Source organism: Littorina saxatilis, linkage group LG16 (assembly GCF_037325665.1).
Source record: "Littorina saxatilis isolate snail1 linkage group LG16, US_GU_Lsax_2.0, whole genome shotgun sequence".
Lineage (NCBI taxonomy): Eukaryota > Metazoa > Mollusca > Gastropoda > Littorinimorpha > Littorinidae > Littorina > Littorina saxatilis.
In genome coordinates this window covers 40,670,877-40,697,294 of record NC_090260.1, presented here as the reverse complement: position 1 = coordinate 40,697,294, position 26,418 = coordinate 40,670,877, and the positions used below count along the sequence as shown (strand labels likewise).

The window sequence follows — 26,418 nt, the reverse complement described above, 5'->3', positions numbered from 1 at the left end:
GGAATTTTTCTGGGTTTGGTCTGCCGCGAATTTTTACTTCGGGCCCTTTTCACTGAGAACTCTTGTTCAGGGAGTCTTATGGCTGGTTGGTTTCACGGTTTTCCGTTTTTCCTTTCCAGTCTTGTTTTCTGGTTTAGGTTTTTGATTTGCATTCAATTACCTACAGGCAGACTGCTCTGCTAACATTGACTTTTGTCATTTTGTTTGGGTCACCGGTCACATCAAGCTTCGGCCTCAGCGGTTTCCGCATTTCCGGCGTTTACGCACTATCATAGGTCGCTGCTTCCTCTTTACCCCTCTCTCTGCTTTCGCAGGGACTGGTAGAGGACGACCGGTGACCGTCTACTTTTGAGATTTTCTCATCGAGTTGGACTCTGGTACCTGGTACTCAGGTGTCTCTCTCTTTCTCTTTTTCGGAGATCGGTCACTCTTCTGGAGCTGGCTGTTATCTCAAAGGCCTTTCGGGCCTTACTCCATCCCAAGGATTCATATTTGGGCATGGTTGCCTTACGGTCACCGTGAGGGTTGGTCCTTTTCAGGGCTGAGCGTCAACCTTACGCACGGATAATTTTCCAGGCCATTAGCATTTCCTTCCAATAGAAAGGGGGGGGGGGGTCAGCTTGTCTTCTCCTCTATGGCTCGGGTTTATTCAAGGCTTGGGTCTTTTCTGGACCGTTTTACGGTTCAGGAGATTGGAAGAAGTGCTGGGCACAGCTTACTGGCTCTCCGATTTTGTCTTTCGCATTTTTTGCCCGAGAGACATCGCGGCTGTCAATCAGGATGGTTCTCGGTCCTTTTTCTGTCATTTGGCAGTGGGCCAGTTCCTGGCAAGGGTTTTTGAGTGAGTCAGATGTTTCTTTCTCACCGGGCCCTTTCCTGACTTTTGGCAGTGGGCCAGTTTTTGGCACGGGATTTTCTTTCCCTCCGCCTTGTCATAGCTATCTGCTATCTTTCCCCTCGGCTCGGCCCGAGCTCATTTTCCAGGGCCTGGGCCTCCTCCTGGGCCGTTTTACGGTCTAGGAGGTTGGATGATGCCCTGCGCACAGCTTACTGGCGCTCGGCTTTTGTCTTTATTAGTTTTCGTAGGGAGACATTGCTGCCGCTTGTCAGGATGGACCTCGGTCCATTACTGCCTTGGTGGCAGCTGGAGGATGTCTCTCCAGAACTTAAGAGTGAGTTTGAACTTTTTTGATCTTACCCACCACCTTGTTGGAGTTATCTGCTAATCATGTGATTCGGAGTAAGAATATGTAATTTAATCGAAAATTTTTAATTAAATTTTCATTTGATTAATATACTTACCCGAATCACATGGGTAATTCCCTCCCACCTGCCCCGCTTTATAGTTTCTTAGTATTCTATAAGTCGATTGATCTGTGTATCATGTGACCAGGCACCAGTAGTGACGTAGTTCACCCACTAATGGGAGGCAACCGCGGGTGGCAAGTACCATGGTGCTGTCACTTTTTAGTTGAGGTTGCTTCCCTTAGACTTAGACGGGTAAGCTTTTATCAGGACCTAGCATCTCTAAGTGTGTCAATGCTAATCATGTGATTCGGGTAAGTATATTAATCAAATGAAAATTTAATTAAACATTTTCAATTTATAAACTACAATGTTTCATATAATCACTTATGTACATAAACTTATACTGTTTTACTGATTATGTAAGTATGTAGTAGTAGTTATTATAGTAGATTTAGTCCCTCTTTAGGGCGAGGGCCAGATGCAAAAAAATATACCAATGCTTATTCTGTTACCCTCGTAAAATAAAGAATTGTCATTGTCATTGTCATTGTCATTGTCTCCTATCTGACTCTCTCTGTCCCACTCTCTGCCTATATCTACGAAAACAGCTGTATAATGTCTCTCTGTATGTCTCCCTCTGTACTGTGTGTCTGTGTCTCTTCTATCTGCCTCTCTCTGTCCCACTCGCTGTCTGCAGTGCGTATGTCTAGCTGTTTTCGTAGATCTAGGCAGACGGAAAGTGTGACAGAGAGAGGCAGATAGAAGAGAGAGAGAGAGAGAGAGAGAGAGAGAGCGCGAGAGAGAGAGAGAGAGAGAGAGAGAGAGAGAGAGAGAGAGACATAATACAGCTGTTTTCGTAGATATAAGCAGACAGAGAGTGGGACAGAAAGAGGCAGATAGAAGACACAGACTCAGAGAGAGACACTCACAGAGACAAAACTTGATACAGCTCTTTCCGTAGATATAGGCAGTCAGAGAGTGGGACAGAGAGAGGCAGACAGAAGAGACACAGAGAGAGACACTCACAGAGACAAAACTTGATACAGCTCTTTCCGTAGATATAGGCAGTCAGAGAGTGGGACAGAGAGAGGCGCATATAAGAGACAGAAACACAGAGAGACACACGCCAGCAGAGACACAGAGAGAGACACTCACAGAGAGATAATACAGATGTTTTCGTAGATATAGGCAAACAGAGAGTGGGACAGAGAGAGGCAGATAGAAGAGACACAGAGAGAGACACAGGCCAGCCGAGACACAGAGACAGAGAGAGAGACACTCACAGAGACATTATAAGGGAAAGTCCCGAAATACGGAACACTTAAGGGGTTACTTGTGTGTTCAAATCGCGTGAAAGAAACATTACACATTTTGTGCACAGGTTCCTTTAAGCAACATGGACACATCTGTGCAAAGAAAAAAGGGGGTCGACGTATTAACTTTTTTTTTAGAATTTTTTTACTGGGGGTTGTCAAGTACGATTTTGCGAAAAACACTGCGATTTTTAACATGATCCCAACTGACATATTTAGCTCTACAAATAATAAATGAGACATTAGTTTGTGTATATAAATGAATGGAGAGTATAACTTTATCATAAAACGGTACTTATCAACGTGCATTTTCAGAAAATGATCGAGGTTTATCGAGGGCGTACACATAAAATTATCACTCCTTTAGTAGTAAAAACGTATTTAAAAAAAATTCGCGTGAAAGAAACATTACACATTTTGTGCACAGGTTCCTCTAAGCAATATGGACACATCTGTGCAAAGAAAAAAGGTGGTCGACGTATTAATTTTTTTTTTAGAAATTTTTTACCGGGGGTTGTCAAGTACGATTTTGCGAAAAACACTGCGATTCTTCAGGGGTTACTTGTGTGTTCAAATCGCGTGAAAGAAACATTACACATTTTGTGCACAGGTTCCTCTAAGCAATATGGACACATCTGTGCAAAGAAAACAAGTCGCGTAAGGCGAAAATACAATATTTAGTCAAGTAGCTGTCGAACTCACAGAATGAAACTGAACGCAATGCCATTTTTCAGCAAGACCGTATACTCGTAGCATCGTCAGTCCACCGCTCATGGCAAAGGCAGTGACATTGACAAGAAGAGCGGGGTAGTAGTTGCGCTAAGAAGGATAGCACGCTTTTCTGTACCTCTCTTTGTTTTAACTTTCTGAGCGTGTTTTTAATCCAAACATATCATATCTATATGTTTTTGGAATCAGGAACCGACAAGAAATAAGATGAAAGTGTTTTTAAATTGATTTGGACAATTTAATTTTGATAATAATTTTTATATATTTAATTTTCAGAGCTTGTTTTTAATCCGAATATAACATATTTATATGTTTTTGGAATCAGCAAATGATGGAGAATAAGATAAACGTAAATTTGGATCGTTTTATAAATTTTTTTTTTTTTTACAATTTTCAGATTTTTAATGACCAAAGTCATTAATTAATTTTTAAGCCACCAAGCTGAAATGCAATACCGAAGTCCGGGCTTCGTCGAAGATTACTTGACCAAAATTTCAACCAATTTGGTTGAAAAATGAAGGCGTGACAGTGCCGCCTCAACTTTCACGAAAAGCCGGATATGACGTCATCAAAGACATTTATCAAAAAAATGAAAAAAACGTTCGGGGATTTCATACCCAGGAACTCTCATGTCAAATTTCATAAAGATCGGTCCAGTAGTTTAGTCTGAATCGCTCTACACACACACACAGACACACACACACACACACACGCACACACACACGCACACACACACGCACATACACCACGACCCTCGTTTCGATTCCCCCTCGATGTTAAAATATTTAGTCAAAACTTGACTAAATATAAAAAGAGGTTGACGTATTAACTTTTGTTTTAGAATTTTTTTTACTGGGGGTTGTCAAGTACGATTTTGCGAAAAACACTGCGATTCTTAACATGATCCCGACTGACATATTTAGCTCTACAAATAATAAATGAAACATTAGTTTGTGTATATAAATGAATGGAGAGTATAACTTTATCATAAAACGGTACTTATCAACGTGCATTTTCAGAAAATGATCGAGGTTTCTCGAGGGCGTACACATAAAATTATCACTCCTTTAGTAGTAAAAACGTATTTAAAAAAAATTCGCTCGACAGAAACATAACTAAACTTGAACACAGCTAAGTTCACTGTATACATATACAATACCTGTAAACAAAATAAGTTGTTGCCTTATTGTCTGCTTCACAATTATTCCCGTACCAACCCCACCCCCATTATCTTGACTGACAAAAATAATAATAATAAATAATTTGGGAGCGCTGGACTTGTGATACATGAGTTTGAATCAGGGTGAAGGGTTGGGGGTCGGAACATTTGTGTGCAAAGTTTCATGAAGATCTGTCCAGTAAATTTCTATGAATCGCACACCACACACACACACACACACACACACACACACGTATATATAATATATATGGCCTGGGGCAATTGTAGCTTCCCTTCTTCGTGTCCAGCTCTCTCTCTCTCTCTTCTCTCTCTCTCTCTCTCTCTCTCTCTCTCTCTCTCTCTCTCTCTCTCTCTCTCTCTCTCTCTCTCTCTTTGCGAATATGATTTTGAAGCGTATTACATAAAGTCGGTATCTGATATCTAAAATCCTGATATTTTGGATGCGGAGGAATTTTTTCTGGTGATGATCTGAGGTAACGGAATTGTTCATGCATTCTGAGGGAATTTGACAGGTATCGGGATGTGTGTGTGTGTGTGTGTGTGGGGGGGGGGTTGGTGGTGTGGGGGGGGGCTTTTGGTGTGGGGTAAATGATTAAAACGCCTGCACCCTAACTATGAAAGCAGCCACACGCATACTCACAGAGACACAGAGGCACGCATGTTTGTGTGACGGTTTGCACGAATGACCATTGAAAATTAGTTTCTGATAAAAACAAGCGACATTTCCTTTGAGCACACAGGTGCTCAGCCAATGTGTATTGAAACTTGTTCAATTATCTCAAAATGTCATAACGTTTGGCAATATAATTATTTAACAACAACAAAAAGACTACCGGATTCCGTACATAAAAAAGTCAGGGGCTGTAACAACAATTCGCGGCATTGGACTGTGGGAGCACGGACCTACATTCTAATGGATGGCTGGCTTTGGATCTAGGTCACTTTAGTGGGAATATCGGTCAACTTTGAAACCTGAGGACCAGCCACTTCCGGTTCCCCTTTCAGAGTAATGAGATTGCTGGGGCCGTAGAATTTTTCATCCAGTTTTGTCCTTTTTTTTTCTCCAAAATTGATATTAGTCGGAAGAAACAAGCACACGTGTGACACGTGTGGTGGGGGTATTTCCCGGCGAGTTTTCAGTGTTGTTGTTGTTGCGAAGCGAAGCGGCTTCCCAGTGCGGAAGGCAGGCAGTTTGTGCATCAAACAGTGTTGTTGTGATGGATGGATGAGTGAGTGATGAGGGTGAATGAGTTAGTTAAACTGTGACTGAATATCTATTGATTTATTGATATTAAAGTGAACATTAGGGGGGGGGGGGGGGGGTTCGAAATGCACCATTGTGCACTCGCCTTGATGTAAGGAACACTACTGCAGTCTCTAACAGCTTCAAAGTGGGTTAGACAGGCTCTTGATAAAGACTGAGGCAAAATGTGCCAAATCACACATTGTCTTGAAAGAAGGAAAAATCTTCATTTGTCACCTTTCTGCACTTTTTTGACTTTGAGTGCATAGCCACAATGGTCACAGACAAGATGCAGCAAACAGATTTGAAAAAGACCCCAAACTGAACTTGTTATGACTATTTGTAACCCCTCTCACCTTTTTGACTTGGCCGTACCCAAGCAAAAAGGCAAAAAAAATCATAACTAATAATATTCCATGTTGATTTTTGGTGGGGTGGACCTATTGTTCCAGACTCGCCTTGATTAGAGCAACACTAGTGCAGTGTCCAACAGCTTTTAAAATTTGTTTTGACCTCTTGACAATGTACATGTCAACAATCCCTGACTATCCCTGACTGTTGTGTAGTAAGAAAAAAATCTTCATTTTTCCCCTTTCTCCACCTTTTTGAGTGTCAGTGCATAGCCACAATGGTCACAGAAAAGATGCAGCAAACAGATTTGAAAAAGACCCAAAAGTGAACTTGTTATGACTATTTCTAACCTTTCCTACCTTGTTCACTTGGCCGTACCCAAGCCAAAAAATCATAACTAATTCCATGTTCACTTTTTGGTGGGGTGGACCTATTGTTCCAGACTCGCCTTGATTAGAGCAACACTAGTGCAGTGTTCAACAGCTTTTAAAATTTGTTTTGACCTCTTGACAATGTACATGTAAACATGTAACCCTAATCCCTGACTGTTGTGCAGTAAGAAAAAATCTTCATTTCTCCCCTTTCTCCACTTTTTTGTGTGTCAGTGCATAGCCACAATGGTCACAGAAAAGATGCATCAAACAGATTTGAAAAAGACCCAAAACTGAATTTGTTATGAACATTTCTCATCTTTTTTGGACTTAAAAAATTTGTCCAAAAAAAAACAACACCCAAAATCTTCGTTTTTCCCTTCTTCAAAATTTGTCCAAAAAACAACAACACCCAAAATCTTCATTTTTCCCTTCTTCACTTTTTTGACTGTCAGTGCATAGCCACAATGGTCACAGAAAAGATGCAGCAAACAGATTTGAAAAAGACCCCAAACTGAACTTGTTATGACTATTTGTAACCCCTCTCACCTTTTTGACTTGGCCGTACCCAAGCAAAAAGGCAAAAAAAATCATAACTAATTCCATGTTGACTTTTTGGTGGGGTGGACCTATTGTTCCAGACTCGCCTTGATTAGAGCAACACTAGTGCAGTGTCCAACAGCTTTTAAAATTTGTTTTGACCTCTTGACAATGTACATGTCAACAATCCCTGACTATCCCTGACTGTTGTGTAGTAAGAAAAAAATCTTCATTTTTCCCCTTTCTCCACCTTTTTGAGTGTCAGTGCATAGCCACAATGGTCACAGAAAAGATGCAGCAAACAGATTTGAAAAAGACCCAAAAGTGAACTTGTTATGACTATTTCTAACCTTTCCTACCTTGTTCACTTGGCCGTACCCAAGCCAAAAAATCATAACTAATTCCATGTTCACTTTTTGGTGGGGTGGACCTATTGTTCCAGACTCGCCTTGATTAGAGCAACACTAGTGCAGTGTTCAACAGCTTTTAAAATTTGTTTTGACCTCTTGACAATGTACATGTAAACATGTAACCCTAATCCCTGACTGTTGTGCAGTAAGAAAAAATCTTCATTTCTCCCTTTTCTCCACTTATTTGTGTGTCAGTGCATAGCCACAATGGTCACAGAAAAGATGCATCAAACAGATTTGAAAAAGACCCAAAACTGAATTTGTTAGGAATATTTCTCATCTTTTTTGGACTCAAAAAAACCACATTTCTTCATTTTTCCCCTTTCTCCACTTTCTCTTTCATGAGGAAGGGATAATCACACATAGTACGCCAGTGAGGTTAGAATGGTGAGGTGGGGTCTGAGGCTGGTAAGGGATTTGGGGGTAGGACCGACGAGAGGGCACGGATTCGGCGGTTCGCCGTGTCGAGTCAACTTCATATAGATCTGTGTAGGCGATCAACAGCCCCAGCCGATCTGGATCTGTTCAAGTCAAAAGTAAAGTCAAGGATACGAAGAAGTTTACCGAAAAACATCGATCCCAAGGACTCATGTTGTAACTTTTCAAAGCAGTTACATTCAATCAAAGCTCTATCCACATTAAACCGAACGGGAATCGTCGAAGATCCACGCAACTTCACTGCAATGTCGAAAACGAACTCATAATGTCACCGCAGATCTATAGTTGGTTTTGGTTTTGTGTCGCAGCAAAGAAACGAAGCAAATCTCCGGCTTTTATTTCACACTAAAAAACCGTTCATTTAGCGGGTTATTAAAATATATTTCTTTGAGGTTGCAAGGCAATGGCATCGCTGAGATGTACTCCTTCACACACGAAACAGGTTAGAAATTGACTTCATTTGGGCGCTTTTTACGGCCAAAACAGAGTGAGCTTTTTGACGGGTTTATGGAAAAATCACTTCGGGGGCAGGTCTAAAATCCTGTGTACAGTGCCAAATCATACATCATTCAAAAGAGCAAAGTATGTTCTTTATTCTAACATATGGGCTAGGGTAAGTCATAGATATAAATAGACAGTGTCTGTCTATTATATCTGTATAGGCAAGTGTATTCCATTCCTTCGATAGTCTCGTCATCTACACTTGCGTGAACAATGCAATTTTGAGTCTGTTTTGCATAAAAGACCTGCGAGATTTGTAGAAGTCAAAACAACAACTTACAGTCCAGCCTCTCAACTTTCGTTCCATGCAATTTGTTTGTCTGTACGTATAGACTGAGGGGTGCCCCGAAATGATTTGTAATCACAACATTCACAGACTTCAAATACGCCATTGAAAACTCGTCCACGTGCGTTTTAGATATATACTTGGGTGACTAAAACTGTCGTACCTACCAAAGGCCGCTTCGCGTAAGAAAATGACTACCAGAGTCGCAAGGCTCGGGATTTTTTTTACAAGAAATTTATATTTCGTTGTTCTAGTCCGAATGAATATGAAGATATGGCGAGTTGAAAACGCCGATTCTTTCGCCAGAAACACGTCTGTTTCCACACCGGAAAGAAGGAATGGACTGAGCTACTAGAAGCACGGCGCCGTGCGTACAATCGATCGAATGATGTTATTCACACAATACCATTTGGCGATCTCTAAAAAAATCATTTAAAAACGAACTAGTTGACATGTAATGAAACTATTTACTGAAATCAAGAAGTATCTTAGTCCTAGCTGTGCATATGACACACCCTTTCGCGAAAGCACACTGAACCGTGCGTATACGCATTCGCACCCGCAAACCACCAACCCAGGCGGGTTATCCAGATCCAGATCCAGATCCAGATCCAAGGGAAGTAACTCAGTGAGTATAAACATGAGCAAGAACCGCAACCCGAACACACTCGTAACACCTTAAGGAAATCTGACATTTTCTCAAAGACAACAGAAGACAGACCGTTTGTGAATGTGAATTGTAATAAAGAAAATAATCAGCAACATTCATACCACTTTTTGTGGAAAGAAATCAACATAAAAGAAGATTATCCTAATTTCAAAAAATCTAAAATATGTTCGGAATTACACCTGTTACCTTAATCTGAAAAAAGAGGTACAAAATCCAAACAGCAAAAACCAATGTTACTTTGACTGACAGACATCGCAAAAGTACTCTCTTTGGCTTTCTGTTATCCCAGCACAATCCACATGTACCCACTCTGAGCACATCAAACACATCATGTCCTCACAGGTGTATTCTCGGCACACAAAACAGAACCAGTTAGCTTCCTGTTGATGACAGACATTTCTAGCCCTCTTGTTTTTAGCTTTCTGTTTCTCTCTGTTCTCTGTGTTTGGCTTTGATTTGCTTGTTTTCTTTGTTGTTGTTTTGTGTCTGCGACACTTCAAGTTTACGTGTGAAGGGACTTGACGTGATAATGTCAGCTTCTGTATAGCTCGGTATTTGAACCGTAGGGGTGATCCGTAATTGAAATCTACCTAACAGTTTTAAAACCACATGGTGCTCAGGCACAATTAAGACGAATGCTTTCAAACAGACATATTATTTTGGCCAGCAGATAGATCACACTGTTCATTTCAACCATAACTTTTCACAAAAAGCAACTCAAATTCATACTATGGTTATGTTTTTGTCGGTCGAAAATAGCTTTGAGAGTTATACAATCCTAAAATCACTCACCGTTTTCTTGTGCAGCCTTTCGAAGCCATGATTTGTCGTACAGGATAATAAGGGACGGTACTTTATCACCTCGTGCAGTCAAATTTGAGCAGTCACCTCTTGTTTTCGAGAAATCAGCTGTTCGGTATTAGTCACCCGTTTGACATTTGGGGACTGTCCCCTGCAGCTCTTTCCGTAGATATAGGCAGACAGAGAGTGGGACAGAGAGAGGCAGATGGAAGAGCCACAGAGACTGAGAGACACTCACAGAGACATAATACAGCTCTTTCCGTAGATATAGGCAGACAGAGAGTGGGAAAGAGAGAGGCAGATAGAAGAGACACAGAGAGAGACACTCACAGAGACATCATACAGCTCTTTCCGTAGATATAGGCAGACAGAGAGTGGGACAGAGATAGGCAGATAGAAGAGACACAGAGAGAGACACTCATAGAGACATAATACAGCTCTTTCCGTAGATATAGGCAGACAGAGAGTGGGACAGAGAGAGGCAGATAGAAGAGACACAGAGAGAGAGACACTCACAGAGACATAATACAGCTCTTTCCGTAGATATAGGCAGACAGAGAGTGGGACAGAGATAGGCAGATAGAAGAGACACAAAGACACAGAGAGAGAGACACTCACAGAGACATCATACAGCTCTTTCCGTAGATATAGGCAGACAGAGAGTGGGAAAGAGAGAGGCAGATAGAAGAGACACAGAGAGAGACACTCACAGAGACATAATACAGCTCTTTCCGTATATAGGCAGACAGAGTGGGACAGAGAGAGGCAGATAGAAGAGACACAGAGAGAGACACTCACAGAGACATAATACAGCTCTTCCCGTAGCTATAGGCAGACAGAGAGTGGGACAGAGAGAGGCAGATAGAAGACATAGAAAGACACACAGAGAGACATACTACAGATCTTTCCGTTGATATGGGAAGACAGAGAATGGGACAGACTGAGGCACATAGAAGACAGAGAGTGGGACAGACAGAGAGTGGGACAGACAGAGGCAGATAGAAGACAGAGAGTGGGACAGACTGAGGCACATAGAAGACAGAGAGTGGGACAGACAGAGAGTGGGACAGACAGAGACACATAGAAGACAGAGAATGGGACAGACAGAGGCAGATAGAAGACAGAGAGTGGGACAGACAGAGAGTGGGACAGACAGAGGCAGATAGAAGACAGAGAGTGGGACAGACAGAGGCACATAGAAGACAGAGAGTGGGACAGAGAGAGGCACATAGAAGAGACGCAGAGATAGAGAAAGAGACACTCACAGAGACAAAATACAGAGAGAGAATACGAATATACGAATACGAATACGAAAGTTTAATTGCTAGGCCATCGGCCCCTTGCAAGAGGGGAAGGGAAATCGGTGTGCACATAGTTTCGAAAACATGAAACGTTTAACGATGCACCGATCATAGGGATGATTTACAGTTTCCATCCCTTTCCCGACACGGTAGTTTCCACGTCAGTGTTCGTATTGTCCGTTTGTTCTGTGTAATGCAATTTACACCGTTCTCCAAAATGTCATGATGAGAACAAAAGTCCCGAGTCACACCCACAACATCGATACGATATCCGATCGGATACAGCTGATCGGTCCTTCAGTCCCGACACATACTCCTTTACGGCCGACAAACTGTAACCTAGGTCAAATGCGTTTTTCTCTGATGTATCCTGTGTTTCTGTGACCTCTCTGGTCCGAGACTGTGTTTTCAACAGCCAGGTATCCAAAACAGACACACCACGTGACTCAGTGGCCCGTGGCGACAATAGCACAGCTTCAGCCTTACCCTGCCTATTGTTGTTACGTTCAGACGGCGTGTTGTCATCAGTGCGTGCAGCACGTGCAAAAATGTCACTGTCACTGTGTTGCGTGTCATTTTCACATTCGAGCTGATGCTGTTGTTGATTTCTTTCAGATAGCGAAACAAGGGCAGGATTTAACAGGAAGAAATGTCATGACTTGCCTTTAATGTGTTGACATGGTTTTCTTCTTCTTTCTTTTTCTTTCGTTCTTCGGCTCGCAGCCTGTCGCGCTGAAGCTGGCTTGGCGGTTTTCGACGAAAATGTTGAGTCATGGTTGGCCGGTCCGAGTCAGAGGCTGACACAAGTCGCAGGACGACTGTTGTTTTCGTTCCTTCAGCGGATACTTTCCAGGAACAGACGGTGTTTTCTTTGAGCAGGGCTTCCAGGGTACCTTCCAGAGCTGTTGGGAGTCCATCAGCTGGCATTTTGAGGGAATATTAAGCGTTTCTCACAGTTAAGTCGAGAGCTCTCATACACAGAGAGAGAGAGAGAGAGAGAGAGAGAGAGAGAGAGAGAGAGAGAGAGGGGTGGGTATTTAAATAGGTACCCCCATTTTTAATATCTACCCCCCATACATCAACGTACTCCCCTTACTTTCTCTCTCATTTCCCCCCAAAAGAACCCTTTTGAGTGGAATGTTCAAGTTTGTCAGTCATGCTGTGTACATATATGTACTGCCGATATACCACCAACTCAGTACTTTCGGTACATAGCGCAAAGAGAGAGTTGGGGTAATTCGGGAGTACACATATAGACAGTTCCTCAGGGGAGAGTAGCACTGCATTCGCCTATTCAACTTGAACTGATTCTCTCTCCTGAATATCAAACCAGAATCAGTTTCGATCCGTTTGAGAACAATTTCCGGTGGGGGTATATTGGTTTAAACAAAACTTTATTCAATTTTAATTATGACAAGAACAATGCATGGATGATTACATACTCAAGCATATTATGCTTATTTTAAGCAATCATAGTAATTACAAAACAAAGGTTAGCATGATGGCGGAATAAGTACATTAGCTCATTTCAGGAAACAAAAAACAAAACAAAAGACAAAACAGATACACAAACAAGCAGAAAATGGGAAGGGGTTGGTGATACAGGAGGTGGGGAAAGGGCAGCTAGCTAGTAGCTAGCTTAAGGGAAAAAGAAGGAGAAAAAGAAGACTTGGAGCGCCAATATTTGAGGGGATTTTTTCAATTGTAATAAGTGCACATAATCAATCAATCAATCAATCAATCAATCAATGAGTCTTATATCGCGCATATTCCGTGGGTACAGTTCTAGGCGCTCTGCAGTGATGCCGTGTGAGATGAAATTTTATACGGCCAGTAGATTGCAGCCATTTCGGCGCATATTTACCTTTCACGGCCTATTATTCCAAGTCACACGGGTATAGGTAGACAATTATTAACTGTGCCTAAGCAATTTTGCCAGGAAAGACCCTTTTGTCAATCGTGGGATCTTTAACGTGCACACCCAATGTAGTGTACACGGGGGGAGGTTCGGACACCGAAGAGAGTCTGCACACAAAGTTGACTCTGTGAAATAAATTTCCGCCGAACCTGGGATCGAACTCACGCTGACAGCGGCCAACTGAATACAAATCCAGCGCGCTACCAACTGAGCTATATCCCCGCCCGAAATAAGACACTCGCACAAAGTTAATGCGTATTGTGATCAGAGGAAAAGTCACTACATTGCGCATAAATCGAGACATAATTGATAAGTCGGAAAACAACAAAAGAACATGAGAGAGGTTATGGGGAAAAATTTGTCAGGCAGCATGTCGCATGACAGTGTCTAATAAATGTAATAAGTGAAGTATAGAGGCTCATTTACGGAACCTGCCCGTCTGTCTAATATAGTCCTGTACAGTTATGAATATGGTCTGGTTGACATTTCGTGAATATTGCGGGATGCCTTTCAATAATATTTCGATATACTTATAATCATTTGTCAAATTATCAATGGACAATAATCTTATATTTCTATACAAGGGACAATGCAATAAGTAATGTTCAGCAGTCTCGCTGGGATAACCACACTCGCATTAAGAGCAATCCTTAAGGTGCCGCTTACATAAATCAAAATTCAAATCACTCATACCAATACGCAATCTGCAATGATGTACTTGTTCAAATCTTTCTCCAAAATAATAATGGCATGGTACTTTAAAATCAGCACTTGACAAATAATTTTTGAACTCGCTCAAGGAGGTGGTCATTTTAACGTTATCTGGTAAGGTGTTCCATAGTACAGTCGTTTTGGGGATAAAAGAGTTGCGAAATAATTCGGTTCTATGAGGAGGTACATATCTTTCTAATGGTCTTCGTCTATGATACGGATTAATGTCAACTACAAGAGGGGGCAATACATTTACTAAGTACTGGGGGCATTTGTTATGTATCATCTTATGAAAAACAATCAATTTATGTCTTTTCCTTCGTTCTTCAAGGCTACATAGCCCACTTTCCTCATACAGCTTTGCATGGCTAGTGCCCTTAACTCCACCTATTAACTCCACGTGTGCAGCGGGAATCGACCATCACTAGGACTGTTTTTGATTGGTCGGGCGAGTCAATGGAAACCCTTAGAGGGTGCCTCGATTGCACTGATTGGACAGTATTTGTGGACTCGTCCCGTGATGTTGATGAACTGACAGAATGCGTAACCGATTATGTGTCTTTTTGTGTGGACAATGTTGTGCCGAAGAAAACAGTGAAGGTGTACAGCAATACAAAGCCCTGGGTCACGAAAGATATCAAAGATGTGCTGAATAAGAAGAAGAAAGCTTTTAGAGAAGGGAATTGTAACATGAGGGAGGTTCAGAGGGAGGTCCAGAGTTCGATAAGGAGGGGGAAAGAAGAGTTTAAGAGGAAGGTAGAGGGAAATTTCACGGGGAACAACATGAAGAAGGCATGGGAGGGGTTGAATGTCATGAGTAGCTACAAGGGGAAGAAGGGTGGGAGTAAGGAAAAAAGCAACGCTACGCAGTCAGATGCAAATGATCTCAACCAGTTTTATGCACGCTTCGATAAGCATGACTTCAGCGGGGAAAGGAAGGCAATGCGGGACAGGTTGACCAGTGATAGTGGGCTTACGGAAGGGGATTCCCCAATAGTGGTGACGGAAGAAGAGGTGGAGAGGGGGCTGAAGAATGTTAATGCTAGCAAGGCGGGGGGACCAGATGGGATGATGCCCAAAGTTTTAAAACTATGTGCAGAGCAACTTAGTTATATTTTTTCAGTCATTTTTAACATGTCGCTTGGTGCTAGCAGGGTACCGGCCCTATGGAAAACTTCATGCATTGTTCCTGTGCCAAAGACAAAGACTGTGATAACCATGAATGACCTGAGACCTGTGGCACTTACTTCTGTTTGTATGAAAGTCTTTGAGAGAGTTGTTTTGTTCAAACTGAGTGATTGTGTGAAAGATTTTATTGATCCATGTCAGTTTGCATACAGGAAAAACAGGAGTGTTGATGATGCTGTGTTGAATGTTTTAAACAAGATCTACTCTCATTTAGAAAAGCCTGGCTCTTATATTCGCTTGATGTTCTTTGATTTTTCCAGCGCTTTTAATACTATACAGCCTCATTTAATGGCGGAGAAGCTTTTTAGCATGAATGTCCCAGCAGCCACCATCCTCTGGGTTATGGACTACCTGACAAACAGGCCACAGTATGTTAGGGTGGGGGGGCAATCAGTTTCAGACACAATCTGCACAAACACAGGGGCACCACAAGGCACAGTACTCTCACCTTTTCTTTTTTCTCTCTACACAGCAGATTTTAGAAGTTCTAGTGACTCCTGCCCCATAACCAAGTTTGCTGACGACACTGGACTGACCGGACTGCTGACTGATGACGACGACTCTGACTACAGGCAGGAGGTAGATAGGTTTGTGGGGTGGTGTGAAAACAACTATTTAGAGCTTAATGTGGGGAAGACAAAGGAAATGATAATGGACAACAGGAGGGGGGAACATGTACACAGGGAGATAGTGATCAAGGGGGAGGTCGTAGAGAAGGTAGAGCAGTATAAGTGTCACGTTTCAATATATCACTTAAGGTGATTATGAACCGGTTAATTACTACTAATTAACTAACCACACCACGATCCACTCTCGCAGTCATACAATTAAATAGAGTCAACAAAAGTATAAGTTTCAGACGCCTGTTTATGTATAAACTCTCCACCTCCCTCGAGCCTTCACTCAAAATATGTTCCTTTTACGTTCTCAACACGTAAAAAACCAGTGTTCACTGACAAAATGCCAGTAGTATATAGAAAATTATAGTAACACGCTGAACCCGTGTAAATATAGTTAAATGCGAATGTTCTGTTCGAAAAGCTCTAGTTCGTGCAGGGGTCACACCCCACGTTGTCACTACTCCAATGAAATCACAGATACGAAAAGACAACGGTGGTCAACGGGGTGCGTACGACATGGTGCACTTAGCTTTATCTCTGCTGCTGCTGCTTAGCCGATATGCTGGTTAGCCGGTTCGCTGGTTAGCGTGTCCGCTGGTTAGCCGGTTCGCTGGTTAGCCGGTCCGCTGGTTAGCCGGTCTCCTGGTTAGCGTAGCTTCAACAGGTCCCGCCAAAGTCAGCCGTGCAGACGTTACAGGAACACGTAACGAAGCGAAGCGAAACGAACGGAGGCTGCAAACAGAAAGCATCGGTGCACTAAACATGTCAGCTACCCCTCACCCACCACCTTAAAACATGTCATCTTTAAATACCTCATCGAGCACGTGGGCCTGCACAAAACGGACTTTTTACAACAACAAAACAGCCATTTTCCGTCCTTCTCTCCCTATCTGCAAAAACCATATACAGATTAGTATTTTAGCGTCACAGAGAGTAAATTATGCGCTAACCTGGAAAGAACAACAGAGAGTATTTCATTCCACAACACAGACTCATCAACAGCGTTAAATAATGATTTATTACCTCAAAAGCCTATGATTGTACTCTCAATGGAAGCAAAGTCCGCTTCCTCCCTGGAACAGCCTCTGTTCGTCAACAGTGACCGAAAACCTCCAGAACCCCTTGTCGAATCCTTATGCGAAAGCCATCGCCGACGAAGGAATGTTGACGACTTGTCCTCAGCAAAATATGTGGCAGTGAGAAGGAAAAACCGGTGGAAGCTCCCCTAGAGTGCCGAATACAATATTCGGTGAAAAACCATCATACTCTAGAAACTGTGTATTAGATCCTTCCCCTTCTGCCGCTGGGTGTCAAGTGCCCCGTCCTTGTGCCTCTCTCAGACAACCTAGCCAATAACACGTGACTGACCTTGTCACAAAACCAGTCCAGCTATACACAATTCTGCCTCCCCAAGCAGAAAAAAGACACGAGAAACTCAATCCCTGAAAATCCCGTGTGCGCTGTCAGCGAAAAACCGTCAGCCCTATGACAGCAGAAACCTCCACTGTAAAACTCGTGCGCAGCAAACCCTCCGTGTTCATTGAGCACTGTCAGCAAACTCTGCTGTAGCCCAATATCACGTACAGGCGCTTTCTATCATAATCGACCAAGAACAGGCACTCCACTGAGTGACACTTTCTTGGTCTCTGTCACCCGATCGTGACAATATGTATTTGGGGGTGATTATAGACAATAAGTTGACATGGAAACCAAACTCTGATGCCCTTGTGAAGAAACTCCACTCTCGCCTGTACTTTTTGAGAAAACTCAGGTCTTTTAACATCAGACAAGAAATCCTTCAGATGTTTTACACTTCAACGTGCAATAGTGTGTTGTACTTTGGCTCCGTGTGTTGGGGTGGCAACATCAACAAGCAAGACAGGGATAGATTAGATAAATTCATCAGGAAAGCAAGTGGGGTGGTTGGGAGGAAGCAGGACAATTTCACATCAACACATGAACGACGACTGACTGACAAGGTACAGAAGATTTTGGCTGACGACTCGCACCCACTCAGACCGGAATTTGACAGTAGACGGACAGACAGGAGCAACAGATTCAGACAACCAACCGCAAGATCCACACGCTACAGAAATTCGTTCATTCCATCTGCAATTCACATCTTCAATTCTCAGGTGGGGCGGTAGATGCTGGTGTTGTCGCTCTGGGTCAGTGTTCTGTATTGTTTCAGTATTGTTGATTTTGTTTTGCATGATTATATACTCTTATTCTACTCTCTTAGACAATATGTGATAACCGGCAAGGTGCTGACTTTCGTTTGTGCATTGTTGATGGTGAATGCATGTTAATTTATTTTTAATATACTTTCTTATGTGATAACCAATGTGCTGTATTTTCTCAGGACAAAGAACAAATGTTTATTTTGAATGTTTTATGTATGTTATTATTACGGACACAAACGCTCAGCAATGCAATTTCTCTTTTAGAGATTAATAAAGTTATTGTATTGTATTGTATTGTATTGTATAATTCGTAGGGCTTCTAAGTGTAATTTTTCTAATGCATCTGCCATTATCTTAGTGCAATTATCCCAAACAACATCTGCATAGTCGAAATGGGTTAAAATAAAAGACTTGTACATTATTTCCAAACTTTTTCGACTTAATCTATATTTATAAAATCGTAAACAATTAATCAGTAAATTCGCTTTTTGAGTCACTTGAGAAAAAGTGACTCTATGTAATCGGTCAGTGTTAGTCTGTCCGGCCGGCCGTCCGGCCGGCCGTCCGTAGACACCACCTTAACGTTGGACTTTTCTCGGAAACTATCAAAGCGATCGGGCTCATATTTTGTTTAGTCGTGACCTCCAATGACCTCTACACTTTAACGATGGTTTCGTTGACCTTTGACCTTTTTCAAGGTCACAGGCCAGCGTCAAAGGAAAAATTAGACATTTTATATCTTTGACAAAGTTCATCGGATGTGATTGAAACTTTGTAGGATTATTCTTTACATCAAAGTATTTACATCTGTAGCCTTTTACGAACGTTATCAGAAAAACAAGGGAGATAACTAGCCTTTTCTGTTCGGCAACACACAACTTAACGTTGGGCTTTTCTCGGAAACTATAAAAGTGACCGGGCTCAAATTTTATGTGAACGTGACTCATTGTGTTGTGAATAGCAATTTCTTCCTGTCCATCTGATGCCTCATATAATATTCAGAACTGCGAAAGTGACTCGATCGAGCGTTTGCTCTTCTTGTTTAACTATGCTTTGGATGTGGGCATCCCACTTGCAGGTGCGCTGTAAAATCACTCCAAGGTGTTTGTGTTGATCTACTTTTCTAAAAAGACATTGTTGAAAAACAAGGGTTGAGGGGGGATTAAATCACGTTGAATATTTAACAATTCAGTCTTAGTCTCGTTAAATTTAACTTTCCATTTATTGGCCCATGCACTAATTTTATCAAGATCTTGATTTAATATATTGGTTCGTCTGTCTACATCTTCTAATGCAAGATACATGCTTGTGTCGTCAGCAAACAACTTAATTCCGGATTCAATATTCTTTACAATATCATTAATATAAACCAGAAATAAGAGCGGGCCTAGCACGGATCCTTGTGGAACACCGGCAGGAATCTTTTTAACATTAGACTGTGTTCCCTTAATTACAACAACTTGCTTGCGGTCTGTTAAATAATCACAGAACCATAATAATAACCGACCTCTAATGCCCACTGCTTCTAACTTGGCCAAAAGGCCCTTGTGCCACACTCTATCGAACGCTTTCGACACATCAAAAAATACAGCTTGGGTCGTAATGCCTCTGTCATGACAGGAACAAAATTCATTGTAAATCGAAATCAATTGGAATACACATGAATCATCTGGCAAAAAACCAGACTGCTGTGGAATGAGTATGTGATTTGCCTTTAAAAAATCAAAAACATGTACATAAACACATCTTTCTAACACCTTACCAACACAACTCAGTAATGATATAGGACGGTAATTATTACACAATTCTGCTGGACCTTTTTTATATACTGGAGTAACATGGGCGAGTTTCCACGAGGCAGGAAATTTTCCTTCAACTAAACTTCTATTAAATATTTTTAAAAGGGGTTCTGATACAACATCCACAGAAGCAATTAATAATCGGTTATGGGGGTATATTAAGGGATATTGCCTGTGTGGGTCTGTGCACGGCATAGGAGACAGAGACTGACAGACAGACAGAGTAGGTAATCCCGCAACAAAATGTTTTGGGATGGAAAAAAGTAGGGTCAGTCAGCACAGTGGAAACTGATATTTTAACGCTTTATGGGCAGTTTTTTTCTTTGCAGTCTTTGGAGGTAGTGCAACTGAAAGTGTTATTTATAACTGACATTTTATATTGTCAGTGGTATGAGTTTTTCTGTGCCTATCTGTGTCTGGTTTGAATGTTGTGATTTTGCAGGAATAACAATGTATGATTGAAGCTTATTGTAAGGTTTGTGAAAGGGTAACTTTTTAATGAAGAATACATTTTTCCTCAGTGTTCATTGAAGCAAACACGTGCACTAAATGTGGCAGAATTTCATTCATCCTTTCTTTTTTGACTGCCATTTTAAAGTGCTTCTGTGCATGTTAAAAGCTCCATGTTCAGAACTGATGTTGCTGTAGAACTGCATGTAATTGGCCAGCCTTTGGTTTACACTTGGTGGTCAATATGTTGCTATGATTACTATAACAATTTTCTAAAATGTTCAGGGGGAAAAGCACCCAGACATCAAACATTCTTGCAATGTGTGGCAATAATGGCATACAATATATTGGGCAAACAGATCATTAAGGTGAGTTTAAATGTTCATAAGTCTGGTGCAAGTCAAGCTTATCTTTTATATTGAGCAACTATCTCTGTCTGTCTCAGGCTGCGCGCCCGACAGAAAAGCTGCCAGGAACCGATTCCTTGAGTGTCGCCCATTGTTCACCATTTCTGGTTCACTTGAACTGCAGGCGTGCAGAGAGGAATTGTTGAGTGATTAAAAGTTATGGATTCTTTAAAAAGATGTACGTTTGAGGGTAAGACACTGTCACAGTTTGGAAACTGTGTTTTTTTCCTTTATGGTTATAATAAACTGCAGCAGGCAGGTTTCACAATCTTCAATCACAGACTTCCTTTTTTTTCAACAAAATCAATCTTGACAGAGATCTTTGAAATAGTGTTTTTATTAAAGCCTTACATCCTCCTGGATGGAATCAAGACAAAAACTTGTATGGAGACGCATTCTTGTCGACATAATGTGATAGCTTGTTACAGTACTCTATCAAACAAAGGGATAGACGTAAACAGAATTGGGTAACGATTTATTCAAAGAATATTATCCAGAGGCTTTAATAAATTAAGCAATAACAATGCAAGCAAAATATCATTTCCGAGCTCAGTGAAAAAAGCAGCAAATAAGGACTAATTATGGGAATTCCGTTCTTCTGAACTGCTATTTCGCTGTGATGCACGTCATGAGCATACCTTTAAAAGTAACAATGTTAATTGCACTCCATTTCTCACTTTAAAAAAAATTAGAATCATTGACCAATAGAAAAAAAACGAGTTTGGAATTTTTTTTGCATATTCTTGGGGAATAAATACCTGAAAATGTAACCCTACCCTCTAAATGGTGACATCATGACAGCGAAAAATAATATACAGAACAAGTCAGGTGAAGCGATAATAAAACATTAAGTTGGTTTGAAACTAAAAGATCAACATTGGAATCAGGGACGAGTCATTAACAATGCTAGTGAGATTTGGCTAGCCGAAACCAGAAGACCGAGACGGGTTGCCTCCGCGAAGCATATGAACAAAACGGGCGATTTTTCTCATTAATTTGAGCAGATTTTCACACTAAGCATGACATATCTGTTTATACATTGGGATCCAGGAAATCCAAAGGATACAATGCAATAACTTTTGAATCTGTAATCAAAAGTGTTATTGTTATTTGCAATTTTTAGAATGTTATGTACCAAATTTTATAATACATTTCATAACTTGACGAAATGTAAAACAAGTCGCGTAAAGCGATATAAAAACATGTAGTCAATCTATAGGCATCAAATTGAAGGATAAACTAAAAAAAAAGCCAATCCGATCGGCGAGAATAAATTCAGATAGTCTCGGCTAACCATACCCGAAAACCGTCACGGATCACACTCATCTCCGCGAAGCATACTCAACCTGTTTTCTTTAATTCTGAACGCGTTTTTAAAGTAAACATAACATATGTATATATATATTTTAAATCAGGAGAAGATAAGAAGTACAATGCAGTAGTGTTTGAATCTGTAATGAAATATTCGTTTTTGATGACAATTTTAATGAGCGAACTAATTCACTTATTTTCAAGCTACCTGGCTCAAATGCAATATCAAAGTCCCGACTTAATCAAAGATTACTTGACAGGTCCGCCTCAACTATCACAAAAACGGAAATGACGTCATCAAAGACTGTGGCAGAGTACCTTAACGCAGTCCTACACTCTAAACAAAAGTGTTCCACTCCTGAACACCCTTTCTGTAACCACTTCTGAACACCCTTTTAGTAGAACACTTTTGGAACACTTTTGGAACACAAAAAGTGTTCTATACACAAAAAAGTGTTCCAAAAGTGTTCCAAAAGTGTTCCAAAAGTGTTCCAAAAGTGTTCACATCTGAACACTTTTAAGTGTTCACCCTGCTGTAACCACTTCTGAACACATAAAAGTGTTCAGGTCAACACTTTTAGAACACTTTTGGAACACTTTTGGAACACTTTTAGAACACTTTTAGAACACTTTTGGAACACTTTTAGAACACTTTTGGAACACTTTTGGAACACTTTTAGAACACTTTTAGAACACTTTTAGAACACTTTTGGAACACTTTTAGAACACTTTTGGAACACTTTCATCCTGCACTGTCATACAATTCAGAAAGACATTAAAATCAAATTTTGTGAGCAAAGAAGCATTTTTAATTGACAAAAAGAAATGTCTGCAGCAGTCGCAGAACAAACGGGTCTGGGGTAGGAATTGTTGAACACATAATATACCGAGCAACAAAATTCGTCATTGTTTGATTGACAAAATCTTCATCAATTATAGAGTTAGAATTATTAAACTACAAAAGTTTAATGAAGGCATGTTTGACCTTGCTTTTGTGTGATTATTTTGATGCTGTGACTGTTTTAACACACGGGACAAGCAGGTTTATCGTAAAACACATAATGCGCGCTCGCAGCACGTGCAAGTGGAGCAGGAGAAATCTGATGTGTGAGATGTGTTCACTAATGCATTAGCAACCAAAAGAGACCATGGCACGCTTGCTGCCAGTCTCACTTTTGAAACAGCCAGGATGCCAAGATTGACACCACCAAAATGCCAGGTCGATTTAAAGCTGGGGGTGATCCAGAAGCGCTGGCATGGGCTTTAAACGTGCATGTGTCAACAGTTTACCACCTTCTGCAATGTTCTGGTGACATTGGAAGCACTGCAGTTATGCAACGCGGTAGATTTTTTCGCATTACCCCAATAAGACAAGATCGCAATTTCCTTCCACAACGTCTTCGACATCGATTCAATTCAGCCGCTGACAATACCAGGATTATCACTGGAAGCAACCAGTGTCCGATCAGTGGCCAGAGAACGCGATGAAGGCTGACTGAGCGAGACCTCCAAAACTTCGTTTTGTCCTGTGTGTTGAAACAATCGCAGCATCAAAATACTCACGCAACAGCTGTGTCAAACATGCCTTCATCAAAATGTTGTGGTTTGATAATTCTAACTCCATAATTGTTCGAGATTTTGTCAATCAAACATTGCAGAAATTTTTCGCGTTTCTTTTGTTGCTCGGTATATGTTGCTATTAAATAATATGAACGGAGCTCTGGTAAACCCCATCTTGAAAGTTCACACACGAAAGTCCGATAACAAAAACACCCTTCAGAGTTGGGAGGATTCCAGGCCCTTGGTCTTTGGTTTAGTTTTCAACTCGCTGTCCGGAACATCCTGTTCGAAATAAAAGTGAGTTTTAGAACATGATGCATTTCCAACTCTTAACAGGTTTGTGTTAAACGTTTGTACTTAATTGATAACACTGAAGTGTAAATCTTAACTAATAGTGGACTTCTTCTTGCTGTCAGCAGATCTCCAACAATCGCAGTTACAGGTAAACTTTTTTTTATTCCAGAACGGGCATAGGTCACATAACAGAGAACAAATAAATCACGTCCAATTCGCTCTCACCTTCCCAACACACAATGACACTCGCATGCACGCACATGCACACACGACTGAATGTAAAAAGTAATCCCTCTTGAAGCAGGAGTCTGTCCCTAAGAACAAAAAGTAGAATTAAAATAGGTCTTTCGCAAGGATTTCATTAGCGCGTGGCCACTCTGGAAAATGGCACTCTACAAATTTTTTATATAAGGTAAGCAGTAAACCGTACTGCTAATGTGGCGAGGCCTTGAGCACGCCCGTTTTCCTTAACTCGTTCTTAAACCTATGTGAACCCAGGGAAAACACCTTGTCAACAATCACTGGAAGCCAAAGATCACTGTCGCAATTAATCGTGAACTCCGATGAGTTTTAGTTCAAAGAAAAGGGTGTCATATTGAATGCACCCTCTAGTAATCCGTTTGTAAAGAAACTACCTAAGTTTTGTTGGTTTAATCTAAATAATGAATTATAAGGAAATCATTTATTATGTAATGTATTCTATATTATAGAATGCATTCTATAACGTTCCGAACTGCCTTCTATGATAAAATGCATTCTATTTACACAAAATACCAAAATGCTTTTTATGATAGAATGCGTTCTTTAACGTCCTGAAATGCATTATAATTTATATGCATAATGTCCCGAAACTACAACAGGCCAGCCCCGCAAAGAAAAGCAGAACTACACACACACACACACACACACAGCCACACACACGCACAGAGAGAGAGAGAGAGAGAGAGAGAGAGAGAGAGAGAGAGAGAGAGAGAGAGAAAGAGAGAGAGAGAGAGACAGAGAGAGAGAGAGAGAGAGAGACAGAGAGACAGAGAGACAGAGACAGAGAGAAAGAGAGAGCTGTGTGTGAGATTGTTTGTAGATCTGCTTTCGAAGCAGGGACCATACCGAGCTGGCCTGTAGAAGTTTTGTGGCGCTTTATGGAATGCATTCTATCATAAGAATGCATTGTTGGACGTTATAGAATGCATTCTATAATAGAATACATTTCTGGGCAAATGACAAGTATGATTGAATGCATTCTATATTATACAATGTTTTCTATTTTATAGAATGCATTCTATAAATATAGAATGTGTTCTATGATATGGAATGCATTCTTTAATATAAAATGCATTCTAATTTCTATCATAATTTTCTAAAATATTTCATTATTTAGATCAAACTAACCAAAACTTACAAACGGATCGCTTTTAACTCACGTGATCTCAAGCTAAACCTACGTGAACCGAAGGAAAACACCTTGTCAGCGACCATTGGAGGCCAGCGATCACTGTCAAAACCAATCATAAACTCCGATGAGAATATTTTCAAAAGAAAAGGGTGTCATATTGAATGCACCCTGCATACACTGTTAGCGGCAATGGCAGATCCAAGCGGATCAGCAGCGTGTTGTCTGTTGGCCATGCTTTGAATGGAAATTCTGAGTAGACTTAGTTCAGGAAAACATTTTATCATTGCAGGCCTCAGCACTCACTGAACTTAAAAATATGTATATATTTTCCACCTTTTAAGGAGAAGACTGCAAAATAAGGCAGCATTCTCAAAATGTAACTGCGCTGTATCCCACAGAAAGCTTAAACTTACATGAAGTGCATCCACAAGGTTTCGTCGCATTACTGTTAGCTCCATCTCCAGAAAGTGAACTGCCTCAGCCAAGCAGTATGGTTCCTGCACACACAAGATGCATGTTAAGAAATCAAACACTATTTTACTGAAGTTCCACATCGTAGCAACACTGACAAGTGTTCTGATTCTCATACTTTTGTTTATTGTGAAACTGTGTATCAACATTTAGATTTCTGTCAAATGTGGAAGGAGAGGGGGCTGGCTGTGTGTGTGTGTGTGTGTGTGTGTGTGTGTGTGTGTGTGTGTGTGTGTGTGTGTGTGTCCACATATGAGTTTGGCGACTGTCTGGTGTGTTTTGCACGGAGATATTAATTTTGAAACAGAGTATTTCAGCAAATAGTATAATCAATGATTCCGCAACCGCCGGCACAATTGGCCTAGTGGTAAGGCGTCCGCCCGGTGATCGGGAGGTCGTGGCTTCGAACCCCGGCCGGGTCATACCTAAAACTTTAAAATTGGCAATCTAGTGGCTGCTCCGCCTGGCGTCTGGCATTATGGGGTTAGTGCTAGGACTGGTTGGTCCGGTGTCAGAATAAAGTGACTAGGTGAGACATGAAGCCTGTGCTGCGACTTCTGACTTGTGTGTGGCGCACGTTAAATGTCAAAGCAGCACCGCCCTGATATGGCCCTTCGTAGTCGGCTGGGCGTTAAGCAAACAAACAAACAAAACTTATCAGATCAATTTGAAAGTCAATATTTCTCTGCAAAACTACACAATATATGCAAATGCAGGACATGCGTACCTTG

General features: G+C 41.2%; 1 protein-coding gene and 1 long non-coding RNA gene across 2 annotated transcripts in view; one reads left to right on the top strand and one right to left on the bottom strand.

The window, feature by feature from the left end:
- Positions 1-26,418, top strand: part of LOC138950000 (uncharacterized) — a 276,950-nt gene that overhangs the window by 217,304 nt on the left and 33,228 nt on the right. The gene's annotated exons all lie outside the window — the stretch shown is intronic.
- The window catches only part of LOC138951067 (uncharacterized), a 4,240-nt gene continuing 770 nt past the window's right edge, over positions 22,949-26,418 (bottom strand). The window contains exons 2-4 of the long non-coding RNA XR_011450972.1: positions 26,415-26,418; positions 25,630-25,713; positions 22,949-23,811 (exon numbers count right to left, since the gene is read on the bottom strand). The exon at positions 26,415-26,418 is cut by the window's right edge and continues 128 nt beyond it. This is a non-coding gene — a long non-coding RNA (uncharacterized lncRNA). The remainder of the gene's footprint in view (positions 23,812-25,629; positions 25,714-26,414) is intronic.